The 8,976-nt window shown below is 45.4% G+C and overlaps 1 pseudogene across 1 annotated transcript; it reads right to left on the reverse strand.

Moving 5' to 3' along the window:
• Window positions 1–320: 320 nt before the first annotated feature.
• On the reverse strand, window positions 321–1,148 carry LOC311613443 (proteasome subunit alpha type-6-like; annotated as a pseudogene). Its single transcript has one exon. The product of its transcript is annotated as a proteasome subunit alpha type-6-like (transcript).
• Window positions 1,149–8,976: the final 7,828 nt, after the last annotated feature.

Consider the following 8,976-nt stretch of genomic DNA (forward strand, 5'->3'; position numbering starts at 1 on the left):
ATCACAAGATAATAGTTAATGCTGGTGTAGGATCTCTCTACCTTGTACCTCTTCACTCCGGTGGTATGTCTGGTTTGTTGGTCTACACTAGGAGTGTCGAACTCAATCAGAGAAGGGGCCAAAATCTAAAATCCAGCCTAAATCGCGGGCCGAATGGTTTACTGAACAGTCATAAACTGACAATGTCATAAATTGACAGCGGAGTGCAGTGATGACAGCGCGGTGCGGGCCACACAGATCATGCCTCACTTCTTATTTATGTATGTATGTATGTATGTATGTATGTATGTATTTTCCCCAAAAGCACTGTTTTTACTTCAGTGGCAGGAGGAGTAGGAGAGATTCCTTTTTCAATCCAAGGGTCTCCATAATGTTCATCTGTTGTTGCCAAACACACAGGCAAGTGGCGTAGTGGATTTTGGTAAACTGACTACAACGTTTAGTCTCACTCTGCTAGGGCAACAAGATGAGTGTCTATCTTTGCTTCTGTAAGAATCCTGAATTTAAGATTTTCAACTGTAACTACTCCAACTTCTATTTCTGAAGGTTTGAAATCAATTGATAGAATAGTAGACAGGTAGGTCATTGAAGTTTTCACTGTCTGTTCAAATGTCCAATCAAATTTGTTCTTCACTTTTTTTTTTTTTTCAAGAAAGCTGGTTGACTCAGTTGGTTTAACGCCTGCTGCAGTGACTTTAAACCCACAGTAGTAACCTGCAGGATCACACTTGTACACCCGAGGGCCTTGTTCTTCATCAATGCCAAGTAAAACCATACAGCAACCAAGGGGCCTCATTTCAGCATTGTGTGTGTAGACCTGAGAAAGATCAGCAATTCTTTTACACGGCATGTACCTGGGATCTGCTGTCAGCTGTTATCCCTGTCATCACACGGCCAATGTTTTCAGTTCTCTTGAATAAGCGAGTCACTGTGCTGGAATCCAATAATTTGTCAGGGATTTCTTGTGTGTGACAATTACTGCACAGTCTTTCCCTCTGACAGCTACTGATGTAAGGCCACCCTAGTTAATAGCCTTAAAAGCATATTCTACTTGGTAAAGCCGGCCCTTTGGTGAAAAAAAAAACAAACGGTAACGTGGCGGTCAAAACCAGCACTGGAACCACAGGACATGTTGAAGCAGCCACTACTTCAAGAATGGTCTCTCTCACTTCATGTCCACTTTACGTGACGTCCTTTCAGAGATAACAAAGAAGGGGTCACCGTGCATCAGTGGGTTGCTCAGCCCCTTTCAGGCACCATAACCTCCAACAGTACATCCCTCACAAAGTAGGTCACCAAGTCAGAGCCCACGTCTCCAGTTATGGTCTGACCTCCCAGTGTAGCACCATCTCTGAGGACGGATGAGACAGCCCAGGAAACTCGGCTGGTGGGAAGGGATAATCTCAACCGCAAGTTTGTTCATTACTTTTTTCCAAGGGAGGCAAAGACCATAAATAAGTACAGTGGGAGAGACTTTCACTGAGCATTACGGGAAGAAAGAGAAATACATATTTAGATTAGTCACTAGAGAGGGGCTACGGAGGGAAAGGAGGCAGGGCTGGAAATGAGCTTTTCCATCAGTCCCCTGCCTTTACCTACTTCCTCCGGATGGTGCAATGCATTTGTGGCATCCATCTTTCATCGAGTAAGTGTTAACTCACCAGGGAAGCTTTTATCATGTATATCTGATATATATATGATAAAAATATATATTTTATTATATATACGATAAAATAATATATAAAGATATATAAATATTAAAGTAATATATAAAATAATTATATATAAAATATATAAAATAATATGATATATAAATAATATATAAAAATATATAAAAATAATATAATATATATTTTATTTTTATATATGATAAAAAAATATATATATTTTTCTCCATGTTTGCTTTTTCTCCAGAGTACTTAACCCAGTTTCCATTCTATAGCTTTTTCTTATTGATACTTATTGCATCTCTCTCCCCTCATAAGAATGAAAGCTATACGAATCCAAGAGTTTCACATGTTGTGTGCACTGCTCTCTCCTCAGCACCTAGAGTGATGCCTTGCACAGATAGGATAATCTAAAAGTATTTGATGAAACAATGGGTGGCTTTGTTAGTATGGTCAGCCTGAGACACACAAAGGAATGGTGCCTCTCTACTGACAGCCCCCAATCCTAAGTTTGCAGGATGGCGCTCCTGGCCTTCACCTTGCAGTTAGTAGTCACTGTGGGGAAGACAGGCAGAGGTGATGGCAAATTTCCCTGTCCTGGGGAGAGAGTGAGTTTAGAGCCCGTTTTCTGAGTGGGTTCATTCAGACACACGCACGTGTGCACCGGGTGCTACCTCCCTGCCGTGACTGCAGACAAGTTACTGAGCTTCCTTAGGTCCACGCAAGGACTACCAGAGGTCTATCTGATATGATTGCCAGGACTGCAAAAAACTCACCCATGGACCATGACAAACATTAAGACCCTACTTGGCATCGAACATCTTTTGGGCATGTTATGCCCTTGCTCTCTTTGAATTCTCTGAACAACCTCATAGGTAGAAATAACTGACCTTGTCTTAAAGTTGAAGGCCAGGGGTGCTTAGAGTGAAAGTATTTCCCCCCAGGGAACAAGGCTTACATCTGTCTGACTCAGTGGCCACCATCTTGGCCCCACATCTCACTTACAGTCTGGAGAAGGGTTTCCAGGGCTGGAACTCTGGAGCAGCTCTACCCTGAATCATCAGATGACAATGGAAAGAGGGAGAAAAAGAAAAAGGTCATCTCCATTAAAGGGGGGGGAAAAAAAATCTCCCTCTGCCTGGCAAGGGCCACATTCATGAACAAAGCTCCTGCTGAAATGAGGGGGCCTCACAGCCCGCTGAGGTGCCCCTGTCTGGAAGGAATCCCCAGAGGGACCACTTTTGGGAGTCTTCCCTCTGGAATGTGTGAGACATAGGCAGCAATCTTGGATATTACAGTCCCAGAGGGCTTGTGCTCAGAGCATCAGCTTATGCCTCCTAGCAAAGGACCCTTGTGCCTGGGAGGTTGCTCCTTGACCGGGGCAAGTGGTAATGAGAATCTGGGCGTGAAACTCAATCTCCATACAAGCCAGGTCTTTCTCCTGTGTTTGCCCCGGTAGCTTTGAACCAACTCTATTCTCTTGAATGGAAGTAACAGAAATTCTGGAAATCAGTCAAACTTATTAAGGAATACATAACATTCCCTTTATGCCCTCAAATCTGAGAGAAACAATGGAAACATTTTTTCCATATCTTCCCACAGGATATTTCTATACACATAAAGACGTTCATGTTAACAAACGCTACATGTTGACATCATACAGGCTGGGACAAAAAAGTAGGTTCATAGTTGTTCGTATGGAAAATAATACAGTAATTAATAAACAACAATCCAAGAATAAACAGTTTTTGCAGACTTACAACTGTAAAACCTACTTTTGCCCATCCCTGTGTATGTGCTTTATGACTTTTTATTGTGGAATTCTCACCCTTATCACTGTCTCTCCTTATTCCTCCCAGATTGTGAAGCCCAGAATTGAGAGGAAGTTCAGGAGCTGGTCCCCAAATAACCCCTTTAAAATGGCTGCTACCACCGAAACCGGTTTGGCTCAGTGGTAGAGCATCGGTCTGCGGACTGAAAGGTCCCAGGTTTGATTCCGGTCAAGGGCATGTACATTGGTTGTAGGCACATCCCCGGTAGGGGGTGTGCAGGAGGCAGCTGGTCGATGTTTCTCTCATTGACGTTTCTAGCTCTCTATCTCTCTCCCTTCCTCTCTGTAAAAAATCAATAAAATATATTTTTTTAAAAAAAGAATAAATAAATAAATAAATAAATAAATAAATAAATAAATAAATAAAATGGCTGCTACCTTCCAGATTCAGCCAGAAGCCTCAGCTGGCTTCTCAGTTTTCCAACACCTGCTATCTCAGGATCTTACTGTGGGCCACCGACAGATCTCGGGCACCTGGGGACATCTCTGTCTCCCAGGGTACAGGAGCATGTGCTGACCACCTGCTCTTCCCTCCCACCTCTGTATCTGAGCCCCCAGAAGTAGGTTCCCAGGCCTCCCCTGAGGCCTCTCCTGGGGCCAGAGTCTGCATCTTCTCCCCTCCAGCCCTGGCTCCATCCCAAGGCACTGCTGCTCTTTCCCAGATGCGGGCTGTAGTACATCCCGTCCTGGCCGGAGGCACAACCTGTGACACATCCCCTCTCGCTACAGAAGGAGGGCAGTGCTTTGAGGCCACAGGAGGCTCCTTTGGAGTCAGCCTAAAATTGGTTTTCTGTTTCCCCGGGAGGGGGACAGTGTACGGGCACGAGACGCAGGGAAAAGTAAAATGGAAAGAACAATGTTCCCAAAGAAGGTGTCCTGCTTTCAAAGATGCCCTCTTCAACCACTTCTGCAAACCATAAGCACAACCCCAGGCCCTGGGCAGCGGGAGGGCGCCTGCGAGGGGAGTCATCTGGTCCAGCTGAGTCAGTGAGAAGACAGAGGCTCACTCTATGAGTGGGCTCCCTGGGAGGCCCAGCCCTCAGGAGAAAGGAAGTGTGGGGCGTGAGGACGGTCCCATTTCTTCACGGCATATACTCGGTCTCACATCCACGCCTGCAGGAGCAACCGCGCTAGCCAACAAGTTCTGACACTAAGACCCAAGCTCCCTCTAGTGGTGGCCTGGATCAAACCCAGAACATTGCTCTGGGTGCCTGAGTCTCACCCCAGAAACCCTGTCCACCCTCTCCTCCTCCTCCTCCTCCTCCTCCTCCATGTCCAGCCCAATCCAGCCTCCTGACCTGGCCCCGTTCACCCTCCTTGAACTAACTGTGCTCCAAACCTTCTAACCTTGGACAGCCTTGAAGGCACCATTTTACCAAAATGTGGAAGGCACAGGAGTTGGGCACAGAAGCAATGCAGCCCAAAGTCGCCACACTGAAAGGGCGTAGGGAGATTCTAATCAGGTCTCGGTTATCAGGTCAGGGACCATGTCCACAGGTGGGACAAGTATGGGATGTGCATGTGGGGGTGAGACATGGATTCTGAGTTGCCACTTTTCATTCACCCCCTAGCACCGTGGTCGGCTAACACGCAGCTCTTTGGCCCCTTGAGTGTGGCTCTTCCACCAAACACCACGGCCTGGGCGAGTCTATTTTGAAGAAGTGGCGTTAGAAGTTTAAGCTTAAAAAATTGGGCTCTCAAAAGAAATTTCAATCGTTGTACTGTTGATATTTGGCTCAGTTGACTAATGAGTTTGCCGACCACTGCCCTAGCACATGCCAGGTGTAGGAGTTTAACTCATTTAACATGGTAGAAAGGGGATCAATTGTGGGAAGGCCAGGACGAACAACAACTAGCTTCTTCACAACGATTCCTCCAACGATTTTCTTCAGGACACCATCTCCCAAGGTTTCCCCCAGACTGACTCTCAGTCTAAGGGGGACAGGGCTTCAGCCCCATACCTTCACCCCGCTCCTGCCGAACAGTCCGTAGTTCTAATACTAACCCAGCGCACTTAGGAGTGAGGAGTGCAAGGCGGGAGGCTCCTGCGAGACACCCCCAAACAGCAGTTCTCAACCAATATCCATGAGCGCAGTCAAGTGGATGCTCTCCACAGGCCCTCCCTGCTACAGGCTGCTGGGACATGGGCTAGCCAGGCTGGAGAAGAGGCACTGGAGGTTACACCGCTCCCTGGCTGTGGCCTCTGCCTGTTCTCGCCCACCCAAGAAAACCCACAAACGACGCCCATGGGGTTTTAACATTGGCCTTAAGTTCACACGAGTTTGCTTTGAAAGCACAGCGGGAAGGATGTAGGCTGGCAGCAGCGAGCGACACTGTGGGGTCCACTGTGTCTATTTTCCCAGCCAAGACTGAACGTGGTGGGTGCTCACCGGGGCTACCCAGTTAAAAGCGGTGCGGTGGAGCTGAGTTAAGGAAACGCGTTGTTTTCCATGAAAGCGAGAATAGACGTTTGGAAACTTCAGCCATCAGGAGCCACTCTCTGAGAAGGTCACGCACAGGGCCAGAGAGGAGCGGGGGCATGGGGATGAGGGAAGAATTTGGCAGTGGGGGTGGACGTAGGAGTGTCCCCGATAATGGTTAACTGCAGGCAGGGTTTGGATTCGGCGTGTGTGGGAGTGGGCAGGAAGGTCAAGAACAGTGTCTTCTCCAGCGACTTTTGAAGATGGAGGCTCAGGTTCAGAACAGATCGGTTTCTCAGCTGAGTGAGCAGCAAGCATATGAAGTGAGCTCTGATTCACTGAAAGAGGGTGAGAGCTGTTGCTCTGCAAACCAGAGCAACCACAGATGGAGGCAATAATCAAAGGACTGTACTTGTATATAGCTCCAAAAGCAACTCGACTGGACTCTTAGGGGATGTTATCCCTATAGCTCTTCTTCCACCTCCGTTTTACCAAATGCGTAAAATACAGGAGGAGCTGGGCGCAGAGGCAACGTAACCCAATGCCTTTACTTTGTGTATCAGAAACAAGACTGCATGAAAATGTCACCACAACGTAAAGGTCTCTTATCTTCGGGATTGTCTGAAAATCTGAGTGACTCTAGCTGTCCAATTCCTAGTTCCAAGTAGTTTTCTAGGAGAAGGCATAAAGGGGCTGGTTCAGAATTATTAGAAAAGACTCTATTCCTAGACCAAGCCGGAATGCTGAGTCACTTCTACCACCCCACCGCCAATCCCCACTCCACCCTGTCACTTTACACCTTTGCTTTCCAGAAGGCCTGACCTGGTGGGACTATTGCAACCTCTGTGTTGTCTTCCTGCCTGTAGTTTCTTGACTTTTCCATCTAATCAATAACATGCCTCTTCCCCCACTGAAAGCAAGGTACAGAAAGGGTGGGGTTGATGACAGTGTCCCCTCTGCTTACCTAGCAGCCAAAGGAAAAGACCTATTTTTAAAAATATATATATTTTGTTGATTTTTTACAGAGAGGAAGGGAGAGAGATGGAGAGCTAGAAACGTCGATGAGAGAGAAACATCGATCAGCTGCCTCTTGCACACCCTCCACCGGGGATGTGCCCGCAACCAATGTACACGCCCTTGACCGGAATCGAACCTGGGACCTTTCAGTCTGCAGACCGACGCTCTACCACTGAGCCAAACCGGTTTCGGCGAAAAGACCTATTATTACAAACAGGCACATCCTACCCTAGCTCATAGAGGCCAATTGAGATTCAAAACCGGGCCTACATCAGACATGGAGAAACTGTTAAGGACCTGTTTGGAGATCAGACACAGAGCACATCCCTCTCAGCACCGTGAGTGATCAGAGCCAAAGCGAAGAGAAGTTTGTGATGTTGAATGAAAAGGCTGAATTTGCTACCAGCTCTTGGTGGCAAAAATGATCCAAGAATCATTATTCATCACATAATGTGAGTGAGTGATGAGTCTGTGGTTGCGATGTAAAGGCAGCTGAAGAAATTTTGGAAACTCTGGGTTTTGATTACAGAAGGAAATTACTTGCCAGAGGGGGGATGGATATATATATATATATATATATATATATATATATATATATATTATTTTTTAAAATATATTTTATTGATTTTGTACAGGGAGGAAGGGAGAGAGATAGAAACATCGATGAGAGAGTCATTGATCAGCTGCCTCTTGCACTGGGTATATGCCTGCAACCAAGGTACATGCCCTTGACCGGAATCGAACCCGGGACCTTTCAGTCCATAGGTCAATGCTCTATCCACTGAGCCAAACCGGTTTTGGCTGCCAGAGAAAATATTTGATATGGATGAAACCTCCCTGTTCTAGAAACGAATTGCCTGAAAGGACTCGCATCCATATGGAGGCCAAGTCAACGCCAGGTTTCAAGGCTTATAAGGACAGTGTAACATTCTTGCTTGGGGGCAACGCTACAGGCTATAATTGAAATGTTTGTGATCTTGCACCGTGAGAACCCCAGGGCCTTCAAGCATATCAATAAGGACACACTGCAAGTGTTCTACAGGAGCGATAAAAAGTAATGGAGCCTGGCCAGTGGTTGAGTGTTGACCTATGAATTAGATGCCCCCAGAATTGTTATGCTAGTGAAATGGAGAAATACTGTCCCAAGAATAACATATCTTTCCTCATTTTATTGTTGATAATGCTCCCAAACATCTGGAAACAGAAGCCCTCTTAACTTTCTGTCTGCTGTTTTCTTGGGATGGGAAGGTGAGATGGGGTGAAAAATGACTATAACAAAAATTATCAAACGGGCTTTATTACATATTTCTGCTTAATACTGGAAATATGGCTTGTCATTGATTCGTTATAGGAGAAAATGTTAAAGGTAATAATTGCTGACATTATCAACTTTTCTAAGACAGTGGTCGGCAAACTGTGGCTCCCAAGCCGTGGTTTGCTGCTCTGTTGATTAATGAGTTTGCTGACCACTGGTCTAAGATCTTCAGTGAGTTTAGTAAAATTACTGAAATGGGTTGTGTTTTTTTAAAAAGGTAGTTTTAAAAAATATTTTTTTAATTGATTTTAAGAGAGAGAGAGTGGGGAAAGGATAGGGAGAGAAACATCGATGTGAGAGCAAAACATAGATTGGTTACCTCCTGCATGCTCCCAACCAGGAATGGAGCCCACAACTGAGGCATATGCCCAAACTGGGAATTGAACCAACCAATCAAGCCACACCAGCCAGGGATGTATTTTCAATATCTGTAATTTAAGTTAGAGTGAAGAAGGAAAAGAAATATTGGAAACATCAAGAAATAAATGAAACATCACCAACATTTTAATCTAAAGAAATATGCAGAATCAAATTGTCTGGAGAGGTCATTTGAGTGATGCCATCTGGAACATGGACTTGCTTTATTAAGAAGGGGAGGGGAAATATTTGCAACCTTTTAATTTTGGAATGTCTAGGATTACAAAGTACCAAAAATGAACACCAGATAGTAAAAAAAAAAAAAAAAAAAAAAAATAGTGATCATTCAAGTTTGGTATAATGAAATCT

This window comes from Pipistrellus hanaki (genome assembly GCF_964339955.1).
Source record: "Pipistrellus hanaki genome assembly, chromosome: 19".
Lineage (NCBI taxonomy): Eukaryota > Metazoa > Chordata > Mammalia > Chiroptera > Vespertilionidae > Pipistrellus > Pipistrellus hanaki.